Here is a 22,319-nt window from a genome sequence, read left to right as displayed (position 1 = left end):
TAAGTGACCATAAAGCACGTTCTGAAATTGACTGCTAGAAACAGCCGTCTCCCCCAACTCTGCCACTATCATGATGTATCGTTATGATTGTTAACTTTTCGTTTTCCACTCAACACTGACTTAGGTTGTGGTTAGTGCTATTACTGAGTGGCTGGCCTGATGTATTGAATACCTGCTGTGTAAGGCCCTGTGGTATCTACAATGGAGACAGGAATTTGCCATCAAGGGGCTTTGTTAAGCTGTGCGTTAACACATCAAACCATCGTCAGTCTTTGGTCAAAAGGATCACTAGATATGGCAAAATATAGTTGTTTCGAGGATTAGAATCTGTACTAACTATGGTCCATTCCAGACTGATATACCATGTAGCATGAAACACTTCAGGTGTTCACTTAATGTAAAAAACATCTACAGAATGGGGAGCTGTGCCATCACAGTGTTTGCTAAGACTGAAACCAAAGGAATTCCATGTTTCAAAGTGATTTTTTCCTCTCTAGGACAAACGAAATCTGATGCAGAATTGCAAACACAAGCTCTACAGTGATATTTCATTGCCTCAGCAGCTACTACAGCAATTTTGGGTTTAATGATTTAATTTCCGGCCAGCTTCTGCACGTATTGCACTAACATTTGCCAGCTGGCTTCAGAATGTGGACCAGAAGTTTAAGAAAAAAGAAACACTACCAGTAATTTTTATATTAGCAAAAGACTCTCTTTCTTCTTCTAGTGTTTCTGTCTCAGGGATACAGTATTATTTATCACTTTTTTGATCCAGGAAAGACCTGTGAGTCCTCAAGAGTCATTCATACCAGCTTAATGGCAGGATCGCCTGACTTGGGAAACGATGCATCGCCGAGAGCAAAGGAGAGACGAGAAACAGGTTCAGTTTCACTGTGAGGCAGGGTACCACTGCCGACCTGTGCTTCAGGCCACTGACTCGTGCTTCCTGTGTTTAAAGTGAATGATCCTGGGAAAGCTGAGGTACTGCACACGGAAGCACTCCTTCCGAGGTAAAGGGGAGAAAAACGAAGTCACGCCAAGTCCCACAACTGCGAACGTTTGTCCAAAATGTTACCTTCTTTTTCTCAGAATGTATTTCTCTAATATAGGTGTGCAATTCAACACGTAAAGGTATTCAAATTATAATAAAAATAGGCTGCTTATTTTTCTGTGATAACGCCTGTCTTGGCTGGACTCCCCCGGAAGCTGACCCTGCGATATGGTTTCCAGGCTCGAATTTAACTTGGGAGGTGATACCAGGAAACATCAGGAGGGGATGGGGAAGCCAGGTGGGAAAGGGGAGGAAGCAAGTGGAGGTGTGGGTGAAGGTGGTCCTGAGGGTACTGGGGCCCAGCCTCGAGGGCAGCTCTGGGCACACTGCATACCGTGCCTCCCAGCTGCCCCGGGAGCTCCACACCAACTCCTCGCCCGTCTTTGGCTGAAGCCTGCTTCCGGGCCAGGAAACTCTCCAGTGCTTCCAGCCTACCACGTGTCCAGGAAGAAAGACCCAAGGCACAGCGGCAGGTGCCAGAGAGCAGAGGGGCAGCAGAGGGGGTACGGGTGGGCTCTGGTGGGCACTGCTACACCCTGTTGTGTTCACCTGGTCCTGTCACTGGTGCCTCACGGAGTTACACCCGCACCAGGAGTGCTGATAGGCTGAGCTGTGGGCTCCTGCTGCAGTTAGTCCTGGGGCCACAGAGGTTCTCAGCATCTTCCTCCTTTATCACTCGTTCCGGATGTCCCTCACTCTCCAGCAGCACTTCTGCTGGCCTAGGTTGCCTGCTTGATGATGTTGCTTGTTTCGTCCCTGTGGGGTCTGAGCCCCTGGTTGCCATACCCCTGTCAGGCCAGGGGTGCTGCGTTATCCATTTGCTGCTATCACCAGGCACGGAAAAGATGCTCAGCGAGTGCCCTGAGTCCAGAAGTAATCCTCCCTGCCCCTATTTCCTACTGATCATAAAGGTCATTTTTTTTTTTTTTTTGGTCGCCTGTATGAGGAGCCCAGGGGAGGAGAGGTCTTTAGATTGAGTGGAACCTTGTGTCCCCTGGAGGAGCATCCTTCCCTGCCGCAGGAGCCAGGGCTCTACTGGGGACGCAGCACCGTACGCTGGTATGAGGTTCACAATACACCTTGCATCCCATAGCACAGCATCCCACCCCCGCAAAACGTTATCCCCGGCCAGAGCTACAGTTGTGCCCCTGAGGCCGTTCTAATGTTCTACGAGGGTGGCACCTTCTGGGTGTGTGAAGTAGGGCAGACCCAGTGCATCTTGCGGTACTGGCCCCTCTGTCATACCTCTTTCACTCTCAAACGGGTCCCTGTCCCAGGTGATATCACGGGAAGCCCCCTGATGATAAATCAGACACAGTGAGCAACTGCACAGTGATGACTACCAGAGCCCTGCAGGCAGGGAGGACTAACCCGAACCCGGATCTGCATCTGGGTCTGAGAAAATCCGCTTGCCACCCAGTGGCTGCCTGGCCTCCGGGAGGGAAGGCCCCGTTCCCCGGCTGGACCTCGGCCTCCGCGTCCGGAAGGGCGGACGCAGCGCGCAGTTCCATAGCCGTCACCACGGATACACACTCCCAGGCCCCGGAGCAAACAGGCCGGCCCGTCGGCTGGAGTAACCCGCACAGGCGAGCGGAGAGGAGGGGCGGGGAAGCAGAAGCGCAGCCAGCCCTCACCCCTGGTACACACAACGCGCGACTCCTTCCGCACTAAACCGAGTGGCCGGAAGAGCGCGTTCTCTTCCGTCCCGCAGCGCTAGGGGCTGCGCGTCACTTCCGGTCGGCCCGCGGCGGCCGCTCCCTGTCAGGCAGCCGGTTCCTCCTGGCCGGGCCCGGGTGGGCCGCCTTTCTATGTCGGAGGCCGGCTCCCGGCAGCGCCCGCCCACCGAACCCGAGCACTGTCCACGCTCAGGGGTCCCGGCCGCGAGCACCATGGCATTCCGGCCTGCGCGTCGCCTGCCGCCCAGACGCGGAGGTTCAGCCTGAGGCTCCTGAGGAACCGGGGTCGCGGACGGGTGCTCCGCTCCCATCCGTCTCCCAACTCCCGCCCCCACCCCGCCCCTGGGGCTCGGCCGTCGGGCGCTCGACGCTCGACTGCGCGGCGGATCGACGCCCTCGGCGCTCCGGTGGCGGAAGTGAGGGCGTTGGCGGCGGGGCGGCAGCGGCCAGGGAGCCCTTGGTCGAGCGCGGGGCCTTGTCCGTGCGGGCCTGCAGGTAGGTGTGTGGGGGGGGTGAGGCCTTGGCTGAGGCCGGCCGGGACCGCCGTCAGCCCCGCGCCGCCCTGCAGCCGCGACCGTGCGGAGGGGCCCTGCGCGGGTCCCGGAGCCCCGCCCCCTCCCCGCCGTCCGGGGCCCCTGCTGGGGACTCGGAGCCCCGCCCCGGCTCCCGGCGTGCGCCTTCGGAGCGCCGAGCCGCGGGGGCGGGTGGCCGCTGGCCTCAACTGCTCCCTGGAGCGCCTGCTTACCTGTCCCAGCGTAGGGTTGCGGGGTTCACTGGCGGGGAGCGAAGTCAAGAGGCCGGTGTTGCTTGTTCTCCTCGGTCGCGTCACTGGAGAGCTGCGCCGAGCGTTTACTAGCGCCCGTCGCCTTGCCTCCGGATCGATCGCGTTATCCCCACTTGACGGCCGGCTAGACGGAGCTCATCGTGGCGGGGCGCCTAGCCGTCAGTCTCAGCGCGGGCTGCCTGGCGGCCGCGCCCCGACGCCGGCGCTCCCCCAGTGAAGCCGGGGCGTGCTCAGGCGGGCGGGAAACCGCGCGCAGGCGCTTCTCCTCCGAGAGCGAGTCTGAGAAACGTGTGCCTTTCTTTTCATTTTTTTTTTCTTTTAATGAATCTGAGTAAACTTGCAAGGAAAGCTTTAACAAAGTGTTTTAGAACGCTTAAGTAAGTCACCTGGATGCGCTGTATTGAAAAGCTCCTTCTCGCTGAGGGTGTGCGCACCGCTCCTCGAATGCCTGACGATGCTCTGCTTACGTTCTGGGCAGGCTTGGTGTAACGACAGGAACTGACAGCCGGAAGCTTCCCGTGGAGCCTGTGTGTCCAACGTGGTGGATCCACAGGGGTGATGGAAAGAGGGCGATAAGTGCTTGGTACTTAGATGCTCTCTTCTGTCTGGTTCAGTAGAAGTCTAGTAGTTTTAAACAGAGGGCCCCCCAGCGCAACTTGGAACAATTCTTGGAAGTTTCAGAAAATGATTTTTTCTTCTTGTCAGGCGTTTAATTTCCCGAGCTGAATATCGTGTTGAAAGTTACCTCTCTAAAAGACGGTTTACCAGCATGCTAAGTCGAATTTTCATTCATCCCACAAATACTGGAGAGCCCGTGCTGTGTGACTCTAATGGGAAGGGGGACTAGTACTTAAAATTTTTGCACAGGCAGCCTTTTAATAAAGCACTGCGGCCAGTTTCCAGTGCTGGGCCCGGCAACCGGAGGCCATGTAGGAAATGCTGGTTGTACAGTTAGCCTCTGCATTACTGTTCACCCGTTCTCCACCTTACTCCTGTCGTCTCGCCAGGGTTCCTAGTTCAGCGCCTGCCACAGAGGAGAGCTTACATGTTTTCCGAGTGCGTGGGTTTTAGGCCCGTGTTGGGTAGAGAGGATTGTAAATTGACTGGGGTGGGAAGTAACGTCCGTCACTCTGCTGAGCAGAATGCTAGGGCCTTGATTGTTCTCAGACGCTGGGGAAGGTGTTCCTGGATCCCCGGGAGTGCCTGGTGAGACCGCAAGGTGGAAGTGTTAGTTACACTCTCATGATTCTGTGCATGTTTATGCCGATTGGAAAGAATTGTTGATACAAACACAAGCTTACAGTAATTGTAGAGAAATGATGCATCTCTGTGGACACACCTGTAGGTATCCTTAGACCTCAGTTTGAAAATTATGGAGTCGAAGCACCATTTACTGGTCCGTGTGCTACCACCACCTGCTCTGTAGCATGGGCTGAGCTACTTAGCAGCCTTTTTGGGCTTCCGTTTCCTTGTACCTGAGGATATATAAAACTAGATTATCTCAGAGTTCTTCCTGCTTTGAAATTTTCCAACTCAGTGAATCCTATAACCACTTAGCGCTTGTCCTGTCCTGTGGTATCTTAGGGGTTGTAGCTATTGTTGGTATTTACACGTCTGTCAACAGACTAAGCTCTTGCCAGACAGGGATTAGCCTTAGTCATTTTTGTATCCCAATTTTAGCATATGCCTGACACATGTTAGAAATAAAATTAGTCTGTATTCAGAAAGGGGATATTTTTGCCCTCTCCATTAAATAGCCAAGAACTAAGCTGCAGTATTCAGTGTAAGTACAGCAGGAATTCAGAGGGGGGAAGGATCTTTTGGGGTTGGAGCAATTGGGAAGGCTTCATGGAGATCAGAACTTGATGGGGGAGGATTTGGCCCTTCCGAGAGAAGGCATGTGAACGTCTGGGTGGCTCATGAGAGACAGAGGCCCATAGGCTGGGAAGTGAGTGCATTTTGGATTATGGAGTTCCTTGAACTTCAGGCAGAGGAGTTTGGAACTGACTTACGAGGCTTTTTTTTCCTGGAAAATTGTATTAGGTTTGCTCAAAAGCTTCATTAACATCCTTTAATACTGTTGGTAGCAGTTAAGACTGGGGTGGACTATACAGTTTGCTTAATTTTCGGTTTGGGTTTGAGTAATTCCTTCTACTTACTAGTTGCCACTTACAGTCAGTCTTGGTGCCAGGATGGAAAGAGCAGTGGACACTGGGACTTAGGAAACCTGGATCTTAGTTAGGATGTGAGCTGTGCAAGGCGGGTCCTCGCCACGACCTGTGGTGCTGTCTGGCACCAGTTCGCTTTCAGAAGTCCTTGTGCAGCGCTGACTGAGCTCTGCCTCTGCTACTTGCTCGCTGTGCCACTTTCGACAGGCTCGACCTTTAGTTTCATCTGTAAGCTTTGGTGCATTTTTTACGGCCATACCCGCTTGTAAAGTGCGGGGTATATGATCTTAACTTTCGTTGTATTATAATTTTACTGAAAGACAAAACAAGGTAAAAAGCAAGGAATATTTGGTTTTAGTTTAATTTTAATGAAAGCCCCATGTGATTGACATATCTGGGTGTCAGGAATCAGAATTCAGGCCAGATGGTTCAAATAATGAGATTTAAATAAAGAAACTACTTGCAGAGGTGTGGGCAGAGTGAGGGAACAAACGGGATAGTGAGGCCCAAAGGGCTACTAAACAGCTGGAGGGGGCAAAGGAGAAAGCAGAGCTGCCCCAGCTGGAGCCTCGGCGGAGGGGTGGCTGCTGCCAGAGGTGTGGTGCTGGGGGCTGGGGGAGCAGGACAGAGGTGCCCCAACCTGAGACTGGTTCACCTCTGAAATCCGGAGCTCAGACCACCCACTCTTTGCTGGCAGTCTCTTGTCTTTTTGACCCTCACTCAGTTACCTGCCTCTGCTCCTTTACCCGATATTCCGTCACCCTTCTACCAGGATGCTCAGTTGTGTCCTCCCCCATCTTTCTGTGGCATCTGGCCGACAGATTATCAGTCCTGGACCATCTCAATCTCAACTCTTTGCCTTTTTTAAATGCTTGAACTGAGGTTCTGAGACCAGAAGGGGAAAATCATAGCGTCTAGATTTGTACCCCTATAAATCTGTGGTCACCACTTGCAAGTGGCCATCAAAAAGTTTTTTAGAGTTTTCTTTGTTAGCCACTTGCTGCTTCTCTGCAGAATCTATTTTAAGCATTTTCTACTCTTGTCAAACCTCTCATCCTTACACATAATCAGTCTCTACTAAGCAGATAATCTTGCCACCTGAGAACTATGAGAGCTCTCAGAGGAGAACCCTGGGCTCTCTTCCAGAACTTTTCCTCCTCCCAGTTACATTGAAAGTGGTTGCCTTTACCCCAGGACGGATCCCTGTACCCCTGCACTCCTGCCTTTGGGAGCACTTCACTCAGTGTTCCTCTCTTGCTAAAGGCTCCTTCCAGTCAGCCTTTAAACGTGCTTAGACAGACAGCAGCAAAGCAAAATAGAAAAACAACAATAAAAAGGTAGCGTCCTCCTTTGATTTCACATTCACCTGTTAAAGTTTCTCTCTCCTTCCCTTCCAGCCAGATTTCTTAAATAGTTGTTCATACGCTGCATCAGTCACCCCACTGCTGTCTGGTTAGGTGCCCACCACTCTGCTGAAGGCCAAGGTCACCTGGGACCCCCTTGTCACTAGGTCTTGTTCCTGTCATTTCCCTAGTGTAGTGCCAGAGACCCAACCAATGCTTAATAGATACTTGTTTTGACTGAACAATCTGAGGGTACTCCCTCGTTTCAGATCCCGGTTTATCTGCATCTTTTTTGTTTTTCTCTTTCTTTTTTATTAAAGATTTTTTTGATGTGGACCATTTTTAAAGTCTTTATCGAATTTGTTACAGATATTGCTCCTGTTTTTGTATTTTGTTTTGGCGCGAGGCATGTGGGATCTTAGCTCCCCCACCAGGGATAGAACCCGCACCCCCTGCATTGGAAGGCGAAGTCTTAACCACTGGATCGCCAGGGAAGTCCCCTCTTTGTTTTTCTTAGGAATGGGAATCTGACACTGTCATCTCTTGAGGTGCTGGGTAACTAGTCTCTCTATATATCTCAAATCTTCTGGGTCCACTAAACAAATAGAAATCTGTTTTATTTGATAATGACCTTTTCAGTATTGTCCAGGTGACCTGTCTTTCCAGGGGGACCTGGACATTTTTTTCCCTAAAAAATTACATTTCCTAAAATATCAAGAAGTTATGTTGTGTCCACCCCATGTGGATCTAGTAAAGAGGAAGTGGTAGGGACATGGGGACAGCTGGCAATAGACTTGACGAACGAATAATGCCGTGCTTTGACATGAAGCACTCTCCTTCTTCCTTCCAATAAGTAGTGTATCTTCTTGGACGTTTTTGCTCTTACGTTTCTTTTTTGAAGGGTGGTGGTAGAGGGGATGGATTTGCACTGTTCTGTTTCATTTTTGATATGTCATCAGTGTCCAGTGGCATGAGTTAGAGGACCAGTCACCTTTGGACCCACAGCTTTTTGCTTTGAAATGTAGTGAAGGTAATTGTCCCCTAGGAGGAGACTTAGCCTGCTGAGGCAGAGAGTTTATAGTTTCTGGGAAATAAAGGAGTGTTTTAATAAACTCTTCTAATTAAGATGGAATCCAGTGCTTGTTTTAAGGGAATAGCTGGGTAATCAAGTATTTATGTGACAGATGAGGTGTGTGGAAGCTCTGGAGGGTGGAATTGTCAGGCTTTCCCTGTGGACTGTCTGGCTTCCAGCATTCCCTGCTAGTCGCCTTGTGTACCTTCTCTCCCTTTAATACCGTACCTCCAAACATTATTATTATTATTATTTTTGGCACGCGGGCCTCCCACTGCTGTGGCCTCTCCCGTTGTGGAGCACAGGCTCCGGACGCACAGGCTCAGCGGCCATGGCTTACGGGCCCAGCCACTCCGCGGCATGTGGGATCTCCCCGGACCGGGGCACGAACCTGTGTCCCCTGCATCGGCAGGTGGACTCTCAACCACTGCGCCAGCAGGGAAGCCCTATCAGTTATATTTTTTAAATCATTGGATTTTTTCTCCCCAAATGAGTTGAAACTTATACATTCATTAAAAAACCCAGTATACCTCAGTTATACTTTCTTTATGGGAGTAATAAGGGAAAGAGGTATAAGGAGAGCTGGGAAAGCAAGGATGCTTTATCTCTTGTCTGTCCAGCTCTTCTGCTGACATCCCTTCTGAGACCTCAGGAGCCTTCTTAGTACACTTGGTACCCCACGGATTCTTTCAGATTTGTGCATGACTCTGTTTTTGTTAACCATGGTTTTGAGACGGAGCAGGAGGGAGATGATTAACTTAGGACACTGGACAGGAGTTCAGGACCTTGTGTCTGAGACTTGTCCCACCCTGAGCTTGAGATGGTGGAGGGTGTGGCAGTGTGATAGAACTTGACCTTGCTCAGGAACAGTAGAGTTTACAGAGGACAGAAGGAGGTAAATCACCATTCTCAGAGACTTTTCCCCAGGTCTCTGGGAGATCCCTCTGGGGCCACCTGCCCCTGCCGTGCCTTGCCGTGGGGGGCAGGTCTATCCTAGGATAGGTTGAAGTGGCTCCAGGAAGATGTGAATTCTGCAGTTTGGGTCTGTTGGTGGGTGGCCCAAGAGTCTAGTTGGGTATGATTTTATTTTTCAGACTCATTAGGCAGCTCTGCAACCAGATTTTTCTGGGGGTCCTTTGGATCCAGGGCGGCTCTGGGCAGGATAGGTCTACCGAGTGCTTCTCAGACACTCCTGTGCACAGAATGGCTTAGATGTGTATTAGTGGGTCGGGCTGGGCTGCTGAGAGTCCCCCTTCCTGATTTGCTCCCTGGTGATGCTCATTTGAGTAGCATGGGGGTGGAGGCGGGGGGGGGGGGGGGGGGTGGGTGGCGGCGGAGGGAGTTTGGGAGTTTATTATTACTATGATTTGGTGGTTTGCGGGGGAAACTCACTTTTCTACGGCCTGACCTCAGAAAATAGTGCTTCAGCATCAGGAGGCTTTCCTTGGCCTATTTGCTGAAGGTTCTCCAAGTCTTCAGTGAGTCAGAACTTCTGTTTTTCCAACTCCTGGCCTAATCCCTTCAGCTGAGCTGGGCCTCTGGGTACCTGACAGTGAAAGAACACCTGATCACTCGTTTTGTTCAGATTTCTTGTCTGCTATTCCAATCAAAATTCTTCCTTACTAAATAGTAAAAAATTTTGGTTTAATCCTTTTAAAGCTACTTTGGTGGTTACGTTTTCTGTTTTTTCCCCCCAAATGCTGCTACTTGTTATTTTTTTCTATGTACATTTAGCCTGAAATTATGTAAAAAATAATTTACTGTGTTTTTTTGTATCAATAAGTCTTTTGGAAAATTAAAGATTGTGCCACAGTGAAATATGGGAAAATTATAAAATTAAAATTTTCTGACCTCTGTTGCAGAAACACTTGATATTCATGTTATGGGCTTCATTAGAGGAAAAGAGGCAGGCGGGTTAAAACCAACGTAATATAAATCTAAAAGAAAATGCATTATTTAAGTATATATTATAGATTATAAGAAAATACGTTTGTCTTTATTTTAATGAAATGCTTTTATAATGGTAATTTTCTCTTTTGACCTGTGATGGATAGGAGGTTAATTGATGTTAAATGGATGCTTTGTTAATCCTTCATCAGCTACTAAATTGGTTGGGGGAGTACAGGTCAAGGCCACACAAGGCCGGGACTGGCTTGTTTTCTCAGGGAAACCACTCTTCGCTGTCCTGACTCTCTCCCTTTCTGGCTCTGCATCCCCTCCTCCCTCCCCCCCGCTCCCCCCCCTCCCATCTCTCTCCTCTCCCCTCCCCTCTCCTTCCCTCCCTGCTTCCCCCTCCGCTCCGGGCCCCGAGTGACAGCTGTTGGACGTTGCGTGCGAGTTGAGCCAGCGCTGTGTGGTCCGAGTGTGTGGTCTCCCTCAGCCGAGAGGCTGCTAACAGGGTGGATGGGAGAGAGCACGACTGTTTACTTTACTTTCTTTCGGATGCCGGGATTGTGCCCAGAGTTTCTCCTAAGCACGAGCAGCTTCGATCCCTCCCAGCTGGGCTGCAGCCTCCGCCTGCGCTGTCTCCCTGTTTGATCCCTGAGGCTCATGGCACTGCTGAGTGCTGGGGTGATTTTGCTTTCGCTGTGCCAAGATATGTGGCCTTGGAGAAGTTTCTTTTGAGATAGAGCTAGGGAAGTAAAGCAGAAATTTCAAGATAAGTGACAAAGTTGATGCATTTTTAGAAATTGGGAAAGCTATTATACAAAATTTGGGTCAAATTAATCCAGCTCTGCTTATGTAAAGGAATCTGGGAGTTAAGTGACATCCTGTCATGTATAACAATTTTAATAAAAGTAACCAATTTAAGCTGACAGTTGATTCCTTGACCTTTTGTGAAAATCTACATTGATTTTGGCATGCCTGTTTACTGTAGTTATTATATTGTCAGCAGTCATATTGGCTTATTTCATGGTAAAGATTTGACAAGTCGAGACTTAAAAAAAGAGACAACAGGCCCCAAATGGAAGCACTTGTGCTAAAACCCATGTCACCAAACTGAGACTTTAATACCTAATTTAATTGCAGTTTCAGTCTTTCCCAGGAAGATAGTCTTAACCAGTCAGTCTGAAATTGCCTGGTCAGGACAGTGAGGTAATCCCTGCTGTTCCCCGGAGGAAGGTGACCTTGCCTGAAACAGCTCTATGCTGGTAACTTCTTTATCCAGCCCCTTCTGCCTGCAGAAGTCTTACACTGGGTACAGCTCTGAGGAGGACCGCCTTTCTATTTGCTAGATGGGGTATTGCCCAATTCGTGAATTGCTGAATAAAGCCAATTGGATCTTTAAATTTACTCAGTTAATTTTTTTAAAATGAGACAAATGAAACTTTGTTTTCATGCAATAATATATATTTAGGATAATATCTTTTTTTCCTAATTCTTTTTTTTTTTTTTTGGCTGTACTCGGGCCTCTCACTGTTGTGGCCTCTCCCGTTGCGGAGCACAGGCTCCGGACGCGCAGGCTCAGCAGCCATGGCTCACGGGCCCAGCCACTCCGCGGCATGTGGGATCTCCCCGGACCAGGGCACGAACCTGTGTCCCCTGCATCGGCAGGTGGACTCTCAACCATTGCACCACCAGGGAAGCCCCTTTTTTTCCTAATTCTTTCATTATAATTAGCTTAGTTTCTTGATTTTATTCCTCTCTCATTCCTGAACATTCTCATAGAGATGGTTAAATATCTTGTGACTTAAAGTGAGCACATGTGGACTGTTGATGTCATTGGGATTTTCCATTGTTTACTTCTTCCTCTCCCTGTCTTCCCAACAGTCTTGCTGAAATGGAGTTGGTGTTGCTGATGCCTGTTCAGGACTGGAAAGGCTAGGCCACTGACGCTTTCCAGAGGGGCTAATATAGGTGGCTTATTGTTGTTTGACTGCTTTTCCTGCTGATTTTAACGCTGGGTTTCAGTAAATGAGCTGGGAGGGTAAAGCCTTCCTCCTCTCCCTTGCTCCCTTTCAGTCCTGGCCTTGGCCTTCCTTAATCTCATTTGATCTTGTATCAGAAGATTTTAGAACTTAGTAGTGTCAAATGCTTTAAAAAAAAAAATACTGCCATCCTGTATTTCCTCTTGTGTCCATTTTTGGGAGGTTCTGTGTTTGTGGTGATAATGATAATCTAATGCTCCTAGGAATTCTGAAGCAAAATTAGTATAGTCACAAAATCGTGTACACATCACCACAATCGAATTCTTTAACATTTTCATCACTCCACTATCAATCCTTTCCTGTTCCCCTCCTCTAGCCACCACTAATCTACTTACTGTCTCTCCGGGTTTACTTGTTCTGAATTTTCATATAAATGGAATCATAAAATATGTAACCTTGTGTGTTGATTATGGCAAAATGTGTGTAGTGTTAGTAATTTCATTATGTCTTTTACGTAACAAATGAAAATTATGTAGAGAGAGAAAACACTGATAAATAGATGCTACAGTCAAGTAATCATTAAAAATAAAATTGAACTTATGTTTTGGAAACAAATATTTAACAGGAGCTGTGAAATGTTCTAGGCTTATCTTTGATAGAAGTGCTACTTGTGTACTGCCTGTCACCCAGCCCTCTGCCGCAGCAGCCCTGCAGGGTCCTGAGTTGCACAGTGTCATTGCTAACCGGTTGTTTGAACTCTCAGTGGATAAATCCTGATTGGACTGAGTCCCGCCATTTCTTGCTTCGAATTTACTGGGCTGAGTCCTCCAGGAATGAGCCCTGAGCAGGGAAGCAGGAAAAGGGGCCACTGGAGTGGAAACTGCCCTCAAGAGCAGCGAGTCCTTTGCAGGGCGGAGGAAAGCATCTGTAGAGCCACAATACCGTGGCAGCGTTTTTAAAAATAGCATCTCCAGATGCTTCTCTGTTGGAGACAGATTCGTCTTTAAGTCTAAGGGAAAAATTACTGTCTTTGTTTGGACTTTACATTATTTAGACCTGAAGAGTTGGAATCTCTTGTGGGGGTTTTTTGGAATTCTTTTTATATTCTCAGTACTGCTCCTTTTTTTATGTGTGGAGTTTTTAAACTGAAAAATCAAACTTAAATCAGTTTTGGCTTGGTTTTTGTAGAAATAAAAGATGGTGAAAAATAAATATTTTTCTAATCAGAGATTTATGAGGGGTAAAACTCATTTTGGTTTAAACATTTTAAGTACTTTTGGGGAAAAGGGGACTCAGTATTAAAGATCTGACCGTACACATTAGATTTCTGATCTTCAGGTAATTCTTTGTGGAAGTGGTAATAGAATAGGAAACTTTTCACCTCTTGGGCATTACAATTGGAGACCACCCCTCCCAGAGGCAGCCCAAGAAGAGGAGTTGTTCTGAGCGGGTCTTGGTAGTTAATTTGGATTCACCTCTGATTCCTTCCTGTGGTGTGAACTATAACCTGCCTGTAAAGTGAGCGCCACTGGGCTGGGTGGCCAGAGGAGCTGTCATAGGGTGATCGAGTAAACTTTTAGGATACAGTTAGAGGACTCAGTTTCTATAGTAGTTTTTGGTGATTGCTATTGTGGCACAGATTTATTGGTTTAAAAAAACAATGGGAGGGCTTCCCTGGTGGCGCAGTGGTTGAGAGTCCACCTGCCGATGCAGGGGACGTGGGTTCATGCCCTGGTCCTGGAAGATCCCACATGCCGCGGAGCGGCTGGGCCCGTGAGCCGTGGCTGCTGAGCCTGCGCGTCCGGAGCCTGTGCTCCGCAACGGGAGAGGCCACAACAGTGAGAGGCCTGCGTACCACAAAAACAAAACAACAAAAAAAAAACAATGGGATACAGCACAGAATCAAGGAATGGCATCTGTCCTGCAGTGGGACAAATCAGGTCGACATCCCTCTCAAAGGCCACCTCTTGGTGGTGTCTTATAGCTGGAATCCCACATGGCCTGAGGTTTGCTGCTGTCCTTGAAGAGCCAGAAGAAGAGAGCGCCAGTGAGCCCATGTGTTCCCTGGTCTCTTTTCCCAGCCACTATCTGCCAAGTGTCCACGTTGTTCTGGCCCTGGGCTGGGTGCTGGGAGTACAGAAAAGAATACGACGCAGTCGTAACCAAACCCATTGAGGACTGTTCTTTATCAGGGACCTTGGTACAATAATTCTTTTTTTTTCCTTTTTTTTTTTTCTTAATGTAGGGGATGCTATTGTTATCCCTTTCCTATGCAAATGGATTTGCAGGAGTAGTGAGCAGGTCCAGAACTACCAAGAGGAAACTGTGGTCACTGTTCCTAAGGAAGTGGTAGACTGCCTGGGTCCCCATCCATGAGGGCTGCTCTGTACTGTGCTCCAGAATTGGCCTTTCTGCACAGCCCAAGGCTGACTGCACCTCAGAAGTTTACATATGTGCTCATTGCCACAGGGAAAGCCATATAAAAATGTATTAAAAGCATGATTTCTCTGACCCTCTACCCTCTCCCAAGAATGTTAACCTCTGGAATCTGTCCTCAGCCTTTGTCCATATTCATCAAATAGATGTACAAAGGTAGCATTGGTTTTGGTTTTTTTCCCTCCCTCCTTCCCTTTCTTAGGAACATTGGTTGGATCCCCATTCTACCACATCCACTGTAACAAATACTTTTTTTTTAATATTTATTTATTTTTATATGGTTGCACCGGGTCTTAGTTGTGGCAGGGGGGCTCCTTAGTTGCAGCATGTGGGCTCCTTAGTTGCGGCAGGTGGGCTCCTTAATTGCGGCTCGTGGGCTCCTTAGTTGTGGCACGCGGGCTCCTTAGCTGTGGCATGTGCACTCTTAGTTGTGGCATGCATGTGGGATCTAGTTTCCTGACCAGGGATTGAACCCGGGCCCGCTGCATTGGGAGTACAGAGTCTCATCCACTGCACCACCAGGGAAGGCCCTGTCACAAATAATTTTTGAGACAATATAGAACAGTTGGACTTGGGCTGAGTACAAAGTCCTTTATAGAGACACAAACTGAAATATTTATGGATGACATGGTATGATATCTGGGATTTGCTTTAAAATACTCCCTCAAAAACAACATAAAAGTGTGTTGAGGAGGAGATGTAGTTGAAAAAGAGACAAAATGGGAACATGGAGGTTCATTATGCTGGTCTCTCTTCTTTTATGTGTGTTTAAAATTTCCATAATAAAAAGTAAAAAAAAAAAAAGAAAAGAAAAACCACATGGAGAATCAGAATAACATGGCTCTGAGGACTGGTTTTGAATCCCAACTCTGCCACTCACTAGCTGTGACTTTGGACAAGCTGTTTAATCTCTGATAATCTTACCATTATTAATAAAACTACTTAGTATTTTAGAAAACTAAACTTTTTCTATACATTCTAAAATCATAATATATATAAAAATTATATAGTAACACAGTTGTAAATATATAGATTATATAATTAGTATTTTTTTTTTTTTTTTGCAGTACGTGGGCCTCTTACTGTTGTGACCTCTCCCGTTGCGGAGCACAGGCTCCGGACGCGCAGGCTCAGCGGCCATGGCTCACGGGCCCAGCCGCTCCGCGGCATGTGGGATCTTCCTGGACCGGGGCACGAACTCGTGTCCCCTTCGTCGGCAGGCGGACTTTCAACCACTGCGCCACCAGGGAAGCCCATAATTATTAATTTTTAAAGAAAGAAATTAGATTTTTTTATTGGCAAAAATTGAAAATGCTCATATAAATTACTAGCCCAGAGCTTGAATTTCCATTGGATCCATCGCAGGAAACAAGAGTCTGTCATTTCTTGCCAGGTTTGGGGGCCCTTTCTAGGCCTTGAGGGTGTTTTTGAGGAAGCTGATACTCTTCAAGCACAGCTGGCTGAGGTGGTCGACCTGTTTCCCTGCATCTGGACCTGCAGGCTGTCCTTGGCTCTGGGGGCAGGAGGGACAGTGGTGTTGGCCTGGCGTTGCTGCTGGAGGATGGCAGCCCCCCAGTGTGGCCCAGATTGTAGGCCTCCAAGGTCAGAACCAGGCTTACCTGTTTACTAGAAGCTTTCTGTGCTGGGCTTGTGTCAGTTGGGTAGGTTTTTCTCTCTCTTCACAATAGAGTCTTGTCCAGGAAATGTCACTTGATATGCAGGCTGTAGCTCTTCTAAACATCTGGTCAGGAAACTGTCCCATGGAAGCTTTATATATTGTGTTACATATGTATTTGTGTGTGTATGTGTGTATGTGTGTGTTATATGTACATATTTATACATAAATTATATAAATATGCATAATATGTATACATATACAAATGTATATATAAAAAATGATTTAAATTTATAGAAAAAGTTCCTGGCAGTAAGTATTCTAAAATGGCAAATAGTTAGCTAAATATATATATGTGTGTATATATATGCCCCCACATGTCATTATTTTTAACCAATTTGTTTAAGTGTTCTCTTGGTCTTGCATACTTTTCAGAACATTTTTTTAGAGGATCATCCTGCCAGTTAAGCCATGGCATCACTTTGAGACCAATCATTTAGAGCTTGAAGAAAAAGGAGTTGAATGGTTTTACGTGTAGACATTATGAGCTTCTTAAAGGCAAAAATTACTGCAGCTTTTCACACTAGAAATAAAAAAGCCACTGAAGCATCCTGTAGGTTTTAATTTCTAATAAAGTAACTATTAATTGCTGTCACTTATATAAACAAAAAGCCCTTTGGGGTCCCCCCTCTCCTTTTTCTTTTTTTTTTTTTTTTTTGCATAATGCGGGCCTCTCACTGTTGTGGCCTCTCCCGTTGCAGAGCACAGGCTCCGGACGCACAGGCTCAGTGGCCATGGCTCACGGGCCCAGCTGCTCCGCGGCATGTGGGATCTTCCCGGACCGGGGCACGAACCCGCGTCCCCTGCATCGGCAGGCGGACTCTCAACCACTGCGCCACCAGGGAAGCTGCCCCCTCTCTTTTTTTTTTTAAAAAGTAAAGGGTTCTTGTGACCAAAAAGTGAGAAAATCACTGCGGATTATCTCCAGCCACTATTGGCTCATTTCTTGCTTAAGGAACCACCGTTAGGAAGCTCCAGGCTCTTGTGTGAGAGTCTTGGCTCTTTTACCTAGGGAGCTGATGCTTGGTGAGAGGGACTTGGACCACAGGTGGCTTCTTTCCTTTTTGTGATTTTTTTCTCTTTATTTTCTCTATAAAATTTGTTTTTTCTTTTTTCTTATTCAGTGTACAGTTTAGGGGGCAAGGTGGAGGACAGGGTGGGGGCATGATCATGGGGTGTCAGGGGGGACTCTGGGGGACAGGGTGGGTGAGTCTCCATTTGCCCCCTCTCTGTGCAAATGATGTGAAGCAGTAATGACTGAGAATTTTCCAATGTTAATACTAGACAACAAACGGCAGATCCAGGAAGCTCGGAGAATATCAAGTAGGATCAGTACTAGAAAATCTGCCTCTAATCGTATTATATTCAAACTGCAGAAAATCAAAAAGAGGAAATCTTGAAGTAAGCTAGAGGAAAAAAGCCTTACCCTTGGGGGGGACCAAGAGTAAGAATTATATTGGATTAGAACAAATGAACTAAGTGTTCAGTCCAGACAGATAGAAAAAGAAAAGCAAAATAAAATGCAAGGAAGAGGAATTAATACATGTTGAAGCTGTCAGTAATGAATTAGTAACAGTGCTCCTGAAAAAGAAGGTAGAATTTATAGCTTACATCAAGGACTGTTATTATAAAAGGTCATTAAAACAAAATATTGACCAGTCTAACCATGAAAAAGATATTTACAGATACTCAAGACAATGAAAAAAGTAATAAAATGATAGCTGTGGAAGAAAATAGTATGATATTAAACTTGAAAATCAGAGCAAAATACCTGACTTTCTGAAAAATATAATAAAATTGTCTGAAGATTTATAAAATACATACCCATAATCATTAAGCAAATTCCCAAATAATCATACCCAGTGTGGTACTAGAATGAGATGGTTTTATAGGCCAGTAATAGGAAACCTACAAGGAAAAATATTCCTGTACTATTTATAAGATGACAAGTATCGAAAACTTCAGATTCTTTCTATAAGGTAGCAATAGCACTCTGGATACAGTAAATGCTTAATAATATTTGTAAACTGCTGAGTGCTTCCTGCTACTACAGCAAACAGGCAATGGAGTAAAAGAGAAGATAATTTCTGACTAATTGTAAATAAGATTAAAGACGTAGAACTCCTAAATAAAGTATTAGCAAATCAAATCCAGGAATACCTAAAGGACTAGTAAAATGGAACCAAGTAATGTTTATTCCTAGAATGCCCACTAATTCATTAATAGGAAAATTATTTCAATTCACTGTATTAATAAGTAAAAAAAATTATCTTCACTGTATTAATAAGTAAAAAAAATTATCTTGAAAGATGCTGAAAAATATTTGATAAAATTAAAACTTCATTTCTGATTTAAAAAATAGACTTTCAGTAAATAAGGCTAAAGACATTTTCTGTAAGATAACTACATAATATCAATAGCAGACATCTTAGTGGTGAAATGCTAGAGCATGTATTCTCAACAGGAGCAATAACTGAAAATTAGCTCTTGAGGGGACAGGAACATCTTAACCTTTATGTATAAAGTGCAGATAGACATACAGTACCTAATACAGGTTTTACATTATGATATTGAAACTTCTTGGGAGTGACTGAGAAAAAGACCTAAATAGAAATGCTTCTCCTGGGGTAGGAAGGCAAACAGGTGGAGAAGCGTTGCTCTAGAGGCTTGCCTGCTACGGTCACACCTGTGCTTGCGAATACCACAGTTCGCACTGGTTGGGATGTTACAGCAAATGCAATGAGGCAACTGAAATAAGTGACACAAATATTGAAGAGTAAGAGCCAAGGCTGTTACAGTATTTGAAGGTGATGAAATTTTCTGCAGAGAAAACATAGAAGGTCTTTTGGGAAATTATTTCAGTTGAGAGAGGCTCAATAAGTTGGTTTCAGATAAATTACATGAACGCTCCCTGTGAACAGAGCTGAATGCTTTATTGACAGTCATAAAAAATGAGTAAGTGGGAAGATTCAATGTTGTAGCTATTTTAAATGCCCTGAAATTATCCAGAAATTCTGTGTAATTTATACATTTGTTCATTTAACGAACATGTGTTAAGCATCAGTTGTATGACATACTGTTCTAAATTCTGGGTGTACAGCAGTGTGTGGACAGACAAAAACCCCTTCCCTACTGGAACTTATACTCTAGTCAGTAGAGATAGACAAAAAAGTATAAATAGAGTATGTCAGGGTGGTGATAATTCCCATCAGAATTCTAGTAGGATTAGTTTTAGAATCAAATAAAGTATTTTAGAGTTCATCTGGACCAATATCTCTGAGAGATGGCTAAGATAACTTGTTAAAGATTAATTGTCCTGGGCTTCCCTGGTGGCGCAGTGGTTGAGAGTCCGCCTGCTGATGCAGGGGACACGGGTTCGTGCCCCGGTCCGGGAAGATCCCACATGCCGCGGAGCGGCTGGGCCCGTGAGCCATGGCAGCTGAGCCTGCGCGTCCGGAGCCTGTGCTCCGCAACGGGAGAGGCTGTGGCGGTGAGAGGCCCGTGTACCGCAAAAAAAAAAAAGATTAATTGTCCTATCAGATAATTGATTATAATATAAAATTGAGTTATGCCATAGGTGCAAAATAAATCAGTGGGGTGAAATATAGAGGGTCCAGAAACAGACTCAAAATGAGAATTTTTGTCAGAGATAAAAGTGGCATTTCAGATCAGTGGAGAGAACAGTGGGTCATTCAGTGAGATGGTATTGTGGTCGACCAGCTATTCTCAGTACTCCAAAATAGATTCCAAAGGAGTTAAATTCCAAAATAGATTCCAGAGGAGGTAAATAATCATAAAGATTAAACCAGCATTAAAGTACCAGGAACATGACTTTGAATGCGTGACTCTAGAGTGGCGAAGAAAAGGTCAATGGGTTTGATGTTAAAAGACTCAAGATTTCCCGAGGCCCAAGAGCACCGTAACCAATGTGAAAAGACAGTGATAACTGGGAAGATTTGGACAGTGGACACAGGGTGAACATTCCCATTAGAGATCTTACAGTTAAGGAAATTAAGCCTAATAAAAAGATGCAAAGGTGATGAAAATGGAATTTACACACAGTGCAAGTTGAAACCATTTATTTTGTTTTGCCTGTCAGATCACTGCAGATTAAAGAGGTTCTGACACCCACTGTTGCTTGTGGGAGATGTGCTGATAGCACTGCAGGCCAGTTTGGTTTTTACGTTAGGCTCTTAAATGTACATCCTTTGGCCAGTGATCCCTCTTTGAATGTAATGAAAGGAAATAATTGGGTAAATGTGCAAAAATCTTTTGCAGTCAAGTGTCCATTGTCATGGTCCAATAGGAAAAAATTGGAAGCCATCTCAATGCCACTTTAATTGTACATCCATACAGTGGAATACTAAGGAGCCTGAAACTGGTGTAGCTTTGTATTTACAAACACAGTAAGGTGTCCCTTGTGTCATTTACGTGTTAGATGACACTGCAGAGCACATGGCACCTGTGACACCTGTAGACGAGGCTGCAGAGCACACAGCTAGGTGCCCTGGTACACGGAGGACCTGTGGCCTCGGCGCCACGGGCATCCTGACTGAGGCGGCTGTGTGTGGACGCCTGCTCTTAAAGGTGAAGGTGGCTCCTTGCCCTGAGGGATGGTTTTTAATCCCTTCGTGTAGTTGGACTGTTCACGGGTTTCTACGATGGACGTGCCTGTCCTTTTCTCAATCCAGGCGGGAACCCTGAAGCCCCTCTCAAGGGAGGAGGAGGAGCAGGGAAGGTGAGGATTGAGGCTGAGGGGTCCAAGTTGTCTCAGAGCTGGTGGTGCCCTGCTGCTGGGCACGAACAAGGCCCAGGAGGTGCTGGGGCTAGTGCCAGCTCACTGGTGGGCAGAGCCAGGTTCCTGAGTGTCTTCTGCAGGGTCCTGGGGGGTCCTTGAGCTGATGTCCCCTCAGCAGTGGGTGGGACCAGTTACTGACATGGCTAACTGCAGGGTCCAGGGTATTCCAAAGTTGGTGTTGGCCTGCAGTGGGCAGGGCTGGCGCCCAGGGGGTTCTGGGGCTGGTGCTGGCCTGCTAGTGGGTGGGCTGGGTTCTGACATGGCAGGCTGGTGGTCCTGGAGCTTGTGTTCCTTAGTGGCTGGAGTTGGGGCCCATGGGGTCCCAGGGCTGGTGCCCGTCCACTGGTGGGTCAGGCTGGGTCCTGGACTCTGGTGAACAGGGCTGGGTCCTGGGATGGCTGGGGGGTCAGGGGGTATTAAGGCAGCAGGCCTGCTGGTGGGCGGGATTGTGTCCCTGCTCAGCTAGTTGCTTGGCCTGAGGCCACTCCATACTGGTGCCCATAGGCTGGTGGGCGGTGCCAGGTCCACACTAATGAGCTAGAGGACGGGTTCCAAAATGGCCCTTGCCAGCACCAGTGTCCTCCTGACAGAACGAGCTCCCCAACGTGGCTGCCGCCCGTGTCTGTGGTCCCAGGGTCTGTGGCCCCAGGGTCTGTGGCCCCAGGGTCTGTGGCCCCAGGGTCTGTGGTCCCAGGGTCTGTGGTCCCAGGGTGAGCTCCAGCTGCCTCCTCTCTCTCTGGGAGTTTCTCCAAGATCAGTAGGCAGGTCTGATCCAGGGTTCTTGTGAGATGCTGTGTGCGCCCTTTGAGAGTGGAGTCTATTTCCCACAGCCCTCTGGCACTCCCAAAAGTAACCCCCATGATCATAAAGCCAAACGACCTGGGGGCTATGGCGTCTTCCTGGTGTAGCACCGCCAGTCTGGGAGCCCGACCTGGGGCTTGAACCACACTCTCCTTGGGGAGAACCTCTGAAGTTGTGATTACCCTCCTGTTTGTGGGTCGCCCACCTGGGGACCCCATTCTGTGGGTCTTAACTGCACCACATCTGCACTCCTCCTACCTGTCTTGTGTGGTTCCTTCTTTATGTTTTTGGTTACAGAAGATCTTTTCTGTAGGCTTCTGGTTTTCTCATCAATAGTTTCTCTGTATGTAGTTGCAGTTTCTTGAGACCTTTGGAGGTGAGGTCAGGGTCTTCCTACTCTGCCATCTTGGCCTGGTTTTGTTTTTCACAAAGCTTACGGGCTTTTCAAAACGGACACAGACCCTGAGCTAATTGGGTTGAAAGTCTGGACCCTTACTGTCTTATACAGGTGTACCTTTTGTTGAGCCTCTTCCTTTGTAAAGCTTTCATGAAAAATCATTGGTGAAGAGAGTTGGATAGTTGATTCTTATGTTCACTGTCAGTTTTTTCTTGCTTTTTAAGGTGCCAACAAGAAAAAGCTTTTCTA

The 22,319-nt window shown here is 46.9% G+C and overlaps 1 protein-coding gene across 2 annotated transcripts in view; it reads left to right on the top strand.

Annotated features, from left to right (window-relative positions):
- The first annotated feature begins 2,800 nt into the window (after positions 1 to 2,800).
- EXOC2 (exocyst complex component 2) overlaps positions 2,801 to 22,319 on the top strand; it is a 156,313-nt gene continuing 136,794 nt past the window's right edge. Inside the window, exon 1 of one of the 2 annotated variants that reach the window (XM_082664804.1) lies at positions 2,801 to 3,222. The gene's annotated coding sequence lies outside the window, so the exon portion shown is untranslated. Of the gene's footprint in view, positions 3,223 to 5,253; positions 5,295 to 22,319 lie in introns of those variants that run through there. The other variant, XM_082664805.1, reaches the window with a different exon arrangement.

Source organism: Grampus griseus, assembly GCF_964374135.1.
Source record: "Grampus griseus genome assembly, chromosome: 10".
Taxonomy (NCBI): Eukaryota; Metazoa; Chordata; class Mammalia; order Artiodactyla; family Delphinidae; genus Grampus; species Grampus griseus.
The sequence above is the reverse complement of the archived record's forward strand: the minus strand, read 5'-3'. Positions and strand labels throughout refer to the sequence as shown.